This window comes from Ctenocephalides felis, unplaced genomic scaffold (genome assembly GCF_003426905.1).
Source record: "Ctenocephalides felis isolate EL2017-DRISC unplaced genomic scaffold, ASM342690v1 CF-g0.4_SCAFFOLD_01604, whole genome shotgun sequence".
Taxonomy (NCBI): Eukaryota; Metazoa; Arthropoda; class Insecta; order Siphonaptera; family Pulicidae; genus Ctenocephalides; species Ctenocephalides felis.
The window spans coordinates 26,660,388-26,673,921 of record NW_020537758.1 but is presented as its reverse complement, the minus strand read 5'-3'; positions in this window follow the sequence as shown (position 1 = coordinate 26,673,921).

Here is a 13,534-nt window from a genome sequence, read left to right as displayed (position 1 = left end):
TTACAGTGACCATTTGCTAATTAAATAAAAAAAATGTAAAAATAAAATATAGTCTGCACTCATAACACGTACTTGTCTATGGTTGTAGAGCACCAATAATAATATTTATTTAATTATATACTTTTAAAAAACCCAAGACAACCCGGAACAAAAGATCTGAATTCGGTACAAAAATCCGAGACTATCCTGGGGGCGACAATTAATCACGTGATCGATTTTTTAAAGATTTTTTAAAGACCCTCCCCCATCAAAATTAATCCCACCTCCCCGATCAAACATCACATCATAAATGAGTAAATATTAAAAATATCACGATTTAATTAAGCTTTTTATAGAATTCGGTAGTTATTAAAATCTACGCAAAATTATTAGGTTACATCCCCTGTACATCGATGTCTCGAACAATGACTGTCCTCTCGGCAAAAATAACTTGTATGCAGTATCACCCAAAACCCATAACACAATCCTGATGCGTATAAGGAAATTATTAATATGATAAATCAATCAACTGCAAAGAAAGAAAAACGTTGGTCACGTTTTCCCTCATAGGGCCCAAGAGAGTTTTAGTTTTGGTCACGATCTTTTTGCGACGTCCCTATGCGAGCTCTCTGTAGTTTGGTAACGGTACAAAAACAATGACCGTTTGATTTGATAGCGTTTTCGTGTCACGTATGTCTTGCTGAAGTTGACTCCTTTGTTCTTCTGTTTTAATGTCCCCATAGTAATATTACGATTGTAGATATGAAACATGCAAAGTGCTGAACGATGTCATCTCGGCGAAAGGGAATTGTACCAAAATTTGTAACCACCCGTCTGCGATAAGTAATAATATCGCTGAAGTCCATAGTCAAACGGATCAATCAAACCAGCAATATGTCTAGATAGAATAAGTACCATTACATTCTGTTATTATATTTTCAGTATTATACTAACTGCTCGTAGGGTAGTATTTAGTGAACGCAAAAAATCGAAATTGAACATTTTGACATATTTTTACGTTTCAAGGTCTTCTGAACATTTTTTCTTAAAACATTCGATTAATATTGAAGGGGAGACGCATCTCATTTTCCAGATCGTATCATAATATTTTGCTATTTTCGATATATGAATTGAAATTCCGTACGGGTTTTCCATTGCGAGTAAAAGCAATTTAAGTTTGATCGATTCGTTCGCCTGAACACTGACAATTCAATTCTTTCCGGCCGATGTAAAATCTCTCTAAGTGTCGCGTAATTCCAGGAAGGATCTTTATCACAACTTTTAAACTTGATTATTTCTAAAATACCTTATCTTACCAAATAAATAATCATATACTGGACTTTTTTCTCAAGGTATGTAATTGAAAATAGCGTAAAATTCAAATACATAACAGGTAGCGGGTAGTACTGCCCTAGAGCAGGTCCATGAGCTGAGTTAATCTTAGCTTTTTGGCTAAAACCAGCCGTTGCGGAGATACGGAGCAAAAAGTGCTAAAAACAGTCTTCGAAACAAACAGAGCATCTGATTATGACTCAAAAAACATATTGCTTGTGAAGAAAAGATTAGTTTGGTTCAATAAATGTTAAGGAATGTTCTTGTTCTTACGAAATTGGAATTATTACATAGAAGTTTATTAATACGGTGATATTTAATTTTTTATTTGTTTAATTCTATAGGTTAGAGTAAATTATTCAAGCACATCGAAGTTTTTTCCGACCTAGTCCTACTTAGCAGTAGATAAAAACAAAACACGAGTCATTTACTCAAGTGTAACTTGTTAATCGAGCAAAAAAACTTGGGAGAAAGAGAAAAAGGCGTTTTTGCATAACAGTTTTATTTGAATAGCAATCAATTGTGATCAAATAGACTGAATGTACATTCATTATAATATTATCTACTTATATACATTCAGGTGTGACGACCGTGCGATTACAGAACCCACACACATCCGCCTTCTAATTTTTGTAGCAAGTAAATTAAATCCGCGGGCTCATTTTCGATTATATCTGATGATGTGTAATTTCGAGTCCGTTGTGTTTACACGAAATTGCAGTATGTTTTCATAAATCAAAAAGCAAGGTTTACTCACCTTTGAGCATCACCTGATCGTAATTAGATATACAGTTAGATTTCTAAGCAATTTAAAATGTGGTAGAATCATTTTTATCGAGGTGATTTATCGTACACCAGCATCGTAAGATCAAATATGATTAGTTTTTAAAGTGATAATTACACGATAGAAACTTGCTGATTTTTTGCATTTATGGAAATAATTTGTTAAAAAATATGCTAGAATATTTTTGATACCTTGCGTTTATAAATGGGGATTCTTATTCAAAATTCTTGGAAATAATAACTTGATGACAATACTAATTACAAATTAAACTTTTATTTTCAATTAAATTTCATCAGAAGAGATCGTAGAAAGTAAAATGACTATCTATCTATATTCAACACATGCAAGTTGCCATGCTTCCTTATTTGAATATCTGTTACCCGATATTTTTCGAAAAATATACAAGGTGCGCATCTCATTTTCCAGATCGTATCATAATATTTTGCTATTTTCGATATATGAATTGAAATTCCGTACGGGTTTTCCATTGCGAGTAAAAGCAATTTAAGTTTGATCGATTCGATCGCCTGAACACTGACAATTCAATTCTTTCCGGCCGATATAAAATCTCTCTAAGTGTCGCGTAATTCCAGGAAGGATCTTGGTCACAACTTTTAAACTTGATTATTCCTAAAATACCTTATCTTACCAAATAAATAATCGTACAAGAAATTATATAATAAAATAATAATGAAACTGGACTTTTTTCTGAAGGTGCGTAATTGAAAATTCGTAATTCAAATACGTTATAGGTAACGGTTAGTACTGCCCTAGGGCAGGTCCGTGAGCTGATTTAACCTTCAACTCTAGTCAGGAAAGAATTGTGGGAAAGATTTCCCATTGCCTACCTAGGGTATTTCATATCATAGGGCTCGAAAGAAGCTATTTTTCATTGGATATTTTTGATCTACACTTTCATGAGAAAATGGACATTGCTACTGCACGATGTCAGGTTGTCCAAAGCATGATTCAAACTCACGACCCAGTCGACACTAGTCCGTGAGCTTAATAAGTACACCATGGAACACATAATAGGTACTTGAATGTATTTATAGAAAATCCCTTATATTTACATTAACATCACCTCAATTATTAACATTTACATTAACATCACCTTAAAATTATTAACAGTTTTTTATATAAATATATAATTACAAGCAACTAACTGTATATGTATAATATCGACATCATTTTAGTCTTGTAACAGATGGTTTTAGCATATGCAAATGTAAAGAGTTTATAACGAGTATGGTGCTTTATAGAATTTTGCTCATAGGGAGGACAGATTTCCAAATATCTAATTGATTTCGATCATGTCGAATTTATTACATTAATTTGAATATATGTTGCAGATAAAAAATTTATCAATAGTCTTCTTGAATCTATTTTTGACTTTTTATTAAATAAATAAAATAATTAAATTGTGCTTGGATATTACTAAATTGATGCCATTGAATAAGTGTAAGCTGAATTGAATTTTGAACAAAATATTTGGGTGAAAAGATGCGTAAATGATTTTTTCTACTTCAATCCAAAAACATGAAATGTAAATAGTGTGGAGGTTTATATTCCGAATATACACAGCAGAACCAATTCGCAAATCGCAGCAAGTTTTCATCCCATCTTCTCAAAACATATACCAGACAAAACACCTGAGGCTCCGCGATCATGCAAAATTCTGCGAAGCAACCAGCACTTGCCTAATGCCGAGTCGTTAGTGCCAGTCGTTATTACGAACGTGTTTTTCACGGTAATTTCCCTAGATGACGCTTTCCTAAGCTCGCACGTGCTTCTGAATAGAAAATTTCTTGAACATCTAAATATTTTCTATAAGAAATTCTAACAACAAACCTTTTGACACGTTTTATGTTAAAGCAATGATAATCGATTCAGCTTAGTGCTTTATAGCAAACTTTACTTCACTTTTAATATTTGAATATTTTAGGCGAGCAGTTAAACGAAAAATAGTAAGATTAATGATAATGCAGTATGACTACACTCTAATAAATATTGATTATTATTGATAATTTTATCATTTTGCATTAATCAGTATTCTTTTACATATTAACATAATGACAGCACTTATGAGATTAAGATTATAGAGAACATTACAGCACAAAACAATTCCTGCATAATATATAAATAATAATTGGATAAATAATTTCTAAGTATCTACAGTATTTTTGTTAAATCAAGTCTTTTCGTATACTTTTATTGCAATGTATACAACTTTTTGATAATGATTTTATTTAATTATCTTTAAATCGCATGCTCAAAATCAGCGTGGCTATTAGGACGGCTAATTAAATATTAATTATTTAACTTAAATCCATGCGTATAAGAAAATAAATTATTAAATATTTTCCAATATCATTCATTTTGTTATAAATATTTCGTCGTGAATTATTATATATATAACCAGCCAATATAATCGAACAAATTTTAATTCATTATATTCTTGCGTTATTATTTAATATTGTAATAACTATGTATAATGGAATATGATACTATGTCAGTTTCTAATTAAGCTTTATATAGAATGTTACATAGTACACAGGATGGCAGATGTGATACTCGTGATTTTGAGCACGTTTTGTCATCAATAAACAATAACCAAATGTTATTTAGGTACGTGGCAGATCTGCAATCTCATATAGACATTATATAATGTTGTTCACAACTATGGCACGAAGTTCTGCGACAACACAATGTATTGTTTAATGAAAAAAATCTATGGGTGTGTATTTTCAAAATATGAATTTTGCGGAGAAATGTGAAACGCAAACGTTTTTCAAATATACCATAATAGTACGCGGGATTTTTCATATGCAAAATGCGCCCATTATAAAATATGCAAATAAAAATTAGCTATTTTTCAATTCATGCTAGTTTGTGCCACCATTTATGAAAGAGGAAATCAATTTCGAATTATTCAAGTAAAAAGTAATATAGCTTATCGAACATTTATGAGAATATAATGTGAATCACTTAACGAATTGATTAGGTTCAATACATCGAACAGTTAAGGACAATATACAAAATTACTTATTATATGTGCAATAAAAATGTTTATGCATAAGACAATTTAGTAGGTTAATTAATACAAAAGGAATAAAAGACGAAAAAAGTTTGAAACATTTTAAAGCAATTCATTGATTTTTTGATATACATACAATACAAATCGATTTGAAATTAATAAAACTTTATTAAATTTTGAAGATGGTTAAAAAGAATTCAACGAGTAATTTATGCAGAAATGATCACAAGTAATTAATTGTAATCAAATATTCTTATCAAATGCTCAAAAATGTCTCAAAGACTTAGATATAGTACTTACTCTTATTTCGTAGCTATATACAAAAATATAAGAACGTCAATAATAAAAATCTTGTGAAAAATGAATCGTTTTATGTAGAGTAGACATCCATGCTGTTTATGATCACAAAGCATGAAATATGCCCGACTATAAGACTTTGGTATTTTAAAATATGCAATAAAACAATAAATATTTTTACTGCCCTATTTCTGTTCTCATCTACGAACGACTATTTTACTACCGCCTTTTGTGGGCCAAGGATGGAGGAATGTTTTCGCATAACTCGAGAATAGATTATTAAATATTTATCCTGTCGTGTCCAAGTTCGTTTTCGGATAAAATAATGAACAAACAAATGTTGTGTTTCACGATGAAACTTTATATATTATGAGCGGCACTTAAACTTTTACGGCAGCCTGGCGAACCATAACTTTTTAGAGAAATAAATAATAAGGCTTCGTAATCGAATTATAATGTTGCGGACGAAGGAAAAATCAATAACTCGGAAATTACCTATATACAACCCAACGATTATAGATTTACACCACAATTCATACTGAAGATGTAGAATTTCTTATTTAAAAAGATAGTTTTTTATTAAAATACTAAAAATTTTATATTTCGTCACTTGCGGATGAAGGAAAAATATGTGATATATAGTGAACTGTCAACTATACTGAGTTATTCTTATAAAAAAACAATTTCTATATGAGTAGAATACGCGGTAAAAATTACAATAACGATTTGCAGTTAGTGTTAAAAAAGTCAATAATTATGCTTTTAAAATCAAGTTGTTATATGACAATTCAAGTCAAGTTGCCTCTTGCCGGGTTCCTTGAAATTACTTAACTAACTAAAGTCCTTATTCAACTAACATCTACATTCAATTATTAGTAAATTTTATCTGCATTATTGAATACAGTCATATTTGAGATCAAAATTAATTGCAGTATCATAAATATTTGATATAATACAATCAATTTGTAATTATCAAGACAAAATTCGTTTAATTAATTGAGTTATCAAATTTAAAAATACTGTAAAACAGGTGTTATTAACTGATTAACTGATGTATCATGTACGTTGTGTTTTGGAATTGTTTTATTATTATATTTCCCTAAAGTAATTGAAACATGTATAATATATGATATTCATTCTCTTTGACCAAACATAAAAGGTAACGTGATAATTATTGTGATTCAAATTAATGGTAGGAAATTAATTTTAGAAATGAAGTGATTATTTTGAATATGTCGGTAACTTTACAATTTTATTTGATACAAATATAGTACACTAAAATTTGATTTTTTTTCACCCTGACCAATATGTTACTTTATTGTAATAGTTCAGAAAGTGTACGTAGATAAGGCTTATTATTATAAAAAATGAATTTACTCGTAGTTTCTACTATATTGGTGATGAATCTTCAATGTTTTAGTCGATTGGTATATAACTTTGAAGTGTTTCCGTGTGCTCTGACTATTCAATCCAGTACTCAGAGCAAAGGTAATTAAAACAGCTAGAATTCGCACGACCTGTCACTTGTGCACTTTCCACCAGTGTTCCATTGCTTCACGCTCAATTGAGTATTCCGAATGCTCATGTAATCTCAGGTTGAGAGACGATTTTTTTTACTACTAACGAATGATTGCGAAATTAAATTTGGACATGTATTTGAAATAGTTTCTGCAATACTTCCACAAAATTAATTAATGGCTTAGTTCCAATCAATACTTCATTTTGAGATCTAATTTAAAAAATTAGCAAAAGCAAAATACCAAAAAAGTGATCTCTTTGTGTACAAGCAACAGTTACTATTAAAAGAAATCAAACATGAAAATTAACTTTTGACACTTTAAAAGCTATGCGGCTTACAGATCATGTTAATGTGACATGCTGACAAAATGTGGAAATGGAAACTTGTTCGAACAAACATACTTCATTTGAATCCTATTTCAAAATTAGTCTAGTTTGACGACTTCACTACCCTATCCTGACACAATCGTACCCAATCTCCCCTATATATAAAACATATATGTATTTACATCTACACATTTATGGAACACTCCACAACCTACTAATATAAATCTTAATGACATAGTAACTTTGTATGATTCCATGTCTATAATTTCATGTTGGACAACAAGTATTTTTTGCATAATAGCTGTTTAACAATTAACAAGGCGTTTTAACGGTATGCTAATTACAATGGAGGTAAAAAAAATAATTAGACGTCTTGCTCTGGTGCACACTTGGCATCGAAGCATGTTGATTTGTGTCGAGGAAATGATTTAGCGATTTCAATCTAATTTATTCACTTCTAATCAAATTAGACAATAATTTGCAAAATATGTCGATTCTAGATTTATGACATCGTACTTTATTAATCTTATTTAAAAAAAATTGTGAGAATATGCAGAAATATAGAACTGCATCATTTTGCAATTAATATTGCTCCACTCTATTACTTTCTCATAATCTATCACTTAACTAGTTCTTTCTGTATGACTATGCACCTTTAGGCAATAATTAGTACATTTTAGTAATTAATAAATTATTATTGCGTTTGTTACGCTTGAATTATATAACTAAAGGATTACTGTCCAAAAACTATACAGTTAATTAAGCCTAAAAATTCTAAAACAAAGACAGTTGTTACCAAATCACCAAAGCCATGAATTATCATGTCAAAATGCATTGAAGCATAAATCAATCGAGGCTATGCGCATCATTAGTTGCTTAAAAATGCTATATTTACAAATAATTTATTATGATTGATGTCTGACACAGCTTTCCATCATAAACAAAATAAATCTTGGCAATATATGAAATGATATCCGGATCAGATATGAAACCATTGAAATTAGAATAATATAAGCAAATAAGGCATTGGCTTTGCAATCATTCTGCTTATATGCAATCTCGGGGTTAATCAGACCATTGTTATTTGCGGCAAAAGTAATTATTTCTAAAATCCATACTTTATTACATAAAACCCGTAATATAATCTTTGCAATAACCTTAGAAGATCTTATTATTAGACCTTGGTTTTGTTTTACAGTTCGGTTGTCATTTGAAGGGACTTACGTGCGTCGTAAAACAACGCCATAAAATACTACCGCAAACCGTGGAGAATATGAGCTTTATTTGTAATATTCTATATGTGAATATTCTGAACTAGTATCTTAACGAGCCAGATTTTATGCGTTAAACCCCTGATCGCACAGCAAATACACAGTATTTTGATAAATTTTAGTACCATTTCATATAAAAGAACGCAGCGCAACATAGGTCTATTTTACAGTAAAATTGGCCCTCAAGTGTAAAATACAATAATTTATATTATATTCAACTTTACAAGTATAATGCTGATTATTTTCGCCAGTCATGGGCACTGGGTCCGGCCATGAAAACACGCAAAATAAGACCGCTCCCGGAATAAACAAGATGCATTAAACGAACGATGTTGTTTTTTAGGGAGCGCTATATAAAATACTCAGACAGGGGGAACTGCTAGGCCGAAAAAAATCTAATTTTATTTTATGGTCAGTTATTATATAGTCCATGAACGTTCGGGAAATTTAGAACGATATGAGAATAGAACTATTTTAATATGTGTAAGTGCCACTCCGATGAGATGGATTTTGTGCATATATAGAGCGCAATATGGTCCTTATCTTAGAACTGATGACAAGTAGAAAATAGAGAAACATATGAGAAATAGGATTTGCAAAGATAGAAGGATATAATTTAAAGATAAAATTTTATTTCCAAACATATAGTCAACTAAATAGACAAGCATTTCAACAAATATCTTATGAAAACTTAATCAACGCATCTGTGAACTTATTGAGGAAAATAATTAATATTTTGGAAATCGTATCAAATATGAAAAAAATAATCAATTATATTAAGAACTAATACCAGTTAGTGAAATCAATAATATTGGACTCGTATTAAAGACATACAAATTAAGATATAAAAATCATCACTAGTTACAAATTTTTGAAACTATTATGCCTAGACTCTACATAAAATGTATAAATAAAACTACTTCAAATTTCTAGACCTTTGAATGTTTAATTGTATATAACAAAATAATATAAATGAACTAGGTGTAAGTGCCATTTGTCTTAACATGTTGCAGGAACTCCCGATATGTAAAAAATAAGAATTGCGATTTAGCAGTTTTCAAAATTATGTTGATTCAATTTTCAATTGTTTATTATGAAAATAATCCAAATTTTCTTGAAACTTGATCAATGCGATTTCCAGTTCCAAAATCGGTTCTTTGGCGAAAATGTTGGCAAATAGTTATATTTAATATTTATCATATCTGGAAAAACAATTTATCTGAGCTGATCGATACTAATGGAATCGATGTGAGATGCAATCGTTCTTGAGAAAATGTTGACAGAAGATCATATTTTGGCTAATCTACACACACATGTTTTTCCAAATTTGGTGACGAACGATGCAGATTGACTTCAAATGCCTGAAATACGAAACTGGTAAATCATTTTTTGGTGAAAACAAACGATTAATAAGATATCTAATAAACTGAGTTAGGCATAATTATATACAAATATAGGTAATCACTTTAGCTGTGTAACGATCTTACATTTTTCCTCACAAAAAGCATTTTTTTTATTCATTACAAATAATGTTGATGATTGCTATTTCATATCATCATACTATTTTCTGGCAGAAAAACCAATAAAGAAATGCTTGTATATTTATCTAAGCACGTGTGACGTTAAAACAATATCACGTCCAAGTGTGGATCTGTAAAAATAGACATGGTTCTTGTTTATTGATGCAATGAGATTCCTTCCATTGGCCTTGTATTAAGATTAAACGAATGGTCGAGCGAGATAGCGGAAGGAAGCCCTAAAATGAATAAAGAAGGAACACTAACATTTACTTTAGGAGCAATTGCTTATATTACAGCAATCACCGTAATACGATTGTTTTAGGAGAGAAAGAGTGGATTATTGCAAATTTTATCTGTAAATCGTTATTATGAAAGATGTAATCCTTATTTATAGCTATTGGTTGGGGTAAGTATATGTGCTAAATAGAGCGTATCTATTTTTATGGTTGGTTATAAACATACTTATAAGTGGACTTTATCGATATTGGTAAATTTAAGAGGCCCAGGTGAAATATTTGTATGTGTATTATGTGAAAACTTGAATTCTTTTTTTTTTTCTCGTGAGATTGAATCATTTTTGACTTATGTTTTCTGACAAGGCAAGTATTAATATATAAACAGTATCATAAATCACCAAGAAAATTAAAAGCATTGCTATACCAAGAAACAAGTACGTAAGATAATGTATCCTCTATCCTACGATGATGAAAAGCAGAGGCTCCGACTACAAAAGATATGAAAATTGGTTTTGCAGAGTTGACAGATTATACTTTATAATGCTCATCAGGACGGTTTCAAAGCTGACAGTGGTTAGTGTACACTTTTGCAACACAAGTCTAGAAACTTTTATAACTTAATTTACAGCAACATTTTTCACTGCCTGTGGAAAGTACGTGCGCGTTTTTGTTATAGGAGCAATTGATGTGCAACATGAAAAGTTTTGCTTGAATAAAAATTGTAGAAACAAATTGTATAGCTATATATTTGTCTCGTAGAATTTTGTTGTACGTGCAGAAATGCCAGCAGTTAGAACATGGACTTAGAGATTGAAAAGGAAAAAAGTGATCATACAATTTAAAGAATACAAAGATGTTCTTACAATTGCAGTATTTTAATAAAACGCTAACGAGCATATATCTATAAATATTCTTTATTTTTATTATTTTTGTCATTTTTATTGGCATATATAATATTAAATGTGTTTCATTGAGCAATGGTTAAAGCTCATGGCTCGTATGAACGGGGTCGTAAATTCCAACACCGCTCTTGACATCCTGCAGTAGCAATGTCCATTTTCACTTAAAAACACATATCAAAAATAAGTTTCTAATTGAAAGCAGCCTATTTCGGGTACTGTGGTGTGAAATGGCAATGAGAAATATTTCACACTAATTTTTCTTAAATCGATTTGGAATTCAATTCAACACACTGACCTACCCTAGAGCAGTACTATTCATTATACAATATTGATACTCTAATTTTATTCGATTACAGTCAACAGTCTTCGAATACAAAGAAACTGGAATATTTAAATATATTTTCTAATTCACTAGTAGTTCTTCAGCTACATATAAGTGAATCTATCTGACCCTCGTCGCATTACACATAAATACATTTTTTTTGAGAGCGAGATGATTTTATTTTTGTTGTACATTAGCAGTTTTTATAACAAATGTTTTATTAGTGTATTTTAGTACACAACTCATATTGTGACCTAACCAAAAAAATGCTCTGTACAAGAAAAAGATCATAAACCCAAGAATTAGATAAGGAAAAGGCTACAATAGTTCTACGGGGCGTGTAATTTACCGTCTTCTCCGGTTCAGAACTACTAGTTGCAGCTCAGTAATCAACTCATCTCTGCCAACTAAAATCGAATGCGATGCAAGAAATAAAATGAGAAAAAAACTAAAACAATACCATCCTTCTTTGCTTTAATGTGGCTTCTAATCCGAGGTCTTTGCAAGACGTACATGAGAAATGGAGCGTCTGTAACAAGTCTGTGGATTAGAAAATTGAGGCGGCACAAATTACTAGCTTGTAATCCCTGCTGATTATCTACTTTCAAAAGTCAGACTTATAACTTAAAGAGATAACAATTATCCTTTATTGTTAACTGCAATTTAATTCCACTGCATTGGATAATAAATTTCGTCTGGACGAAGGACTTTACGATAGATTAATTGGACATGACGAATTCATTGAAACCAAAGACAAACTTCCACGATTGAGAGTATAAATTTCTTTCTATGCGTGCTTTATTGAGATGTCATTTATGAATTGTTTCATTTCTTTACCGCCAGATTTTTATATGAAATTTATTATTTATATTGAAAATTCAAAAGTATTTAAATATATAAAAGTAGCTATGAAAATTGTTCTTAAAATGTTCATATAATGCCCGCTAAAATTGATATTTATATAAAATATAATATATGTGCCAATTCTCCCATAAAATAAAAATGGTATGGCAACGCTATATTACAGTTCATTTTTTGTATGAATTGGTTTCACACATAAAACCTAACCCACAGTTTGCAGTAACGTCAAACAACAATTTTATCGTAAGTGCATTTTTCTGATTTCTCATTGATAACACATACGTGAAGTTAGGTTTTATACTCCTAATCGTACAGCAAATACATAGCTTTGGACAGTTTTCACTACAAAGTAATACGTAGATATAAAATATCTCTATTTCATCGGAGAATTGGCCTTAAAACATAATTATTTAATTTGAAGTGAGGAGTCTTCTAAAATTTTATAGTGTCAGTGTTGGTCCGCTTAATAATAAGAATGATGTTAAAAGTGTAACTTTTTATGCGTCATTGTTTTAATGTGTAATTTATATAAAAAATCCTATATATAATATTATACCACATGACAAAGAATAAAAAGAAACGTGTACAAGATTAAAAATATGTTCCAAGATTCATCAACATCACAAAAGTCGCTTTTGAGAATATACCATTTGTTTAAATATTAGTATTGAGCGCGGAGCCAGCCACCGATCAATCTCACCTATCTCGAGAACTGTTGATTGAACCCATTTAAAATTTTTGCCACAATCTTGGTAAATTATAATAACAAAGTGTGCCAAGTTTAATCAATATCACAAAATCCGCTTTTGAGAAGATACCTATTTAAATATTAGTATTAAGCGAGGAGCCAGCTTGCCACCCATCAATTTCGCATATCTCGAAAACTATCGAATGAGCCAATTTAAAATTTTTGCCACAATCTTGGTAAAGTATAATATCACAGAACAAGTATATATAGGCATCTATATTTAGATATGTGATTATGTGCTTATAAGCCAAATAAAGCAAACGTAGCTTAAGGAAATCCAAGCTTATGGTCTTGCTGAATTTGTTATGATAATCCCGTTTTGGGGAAGCGCTCCATGATCTAATTTAAAACGAAGCCCAGTCAGCGGAGATATATTCGGGCGCCTTTGATTAATCTAGAT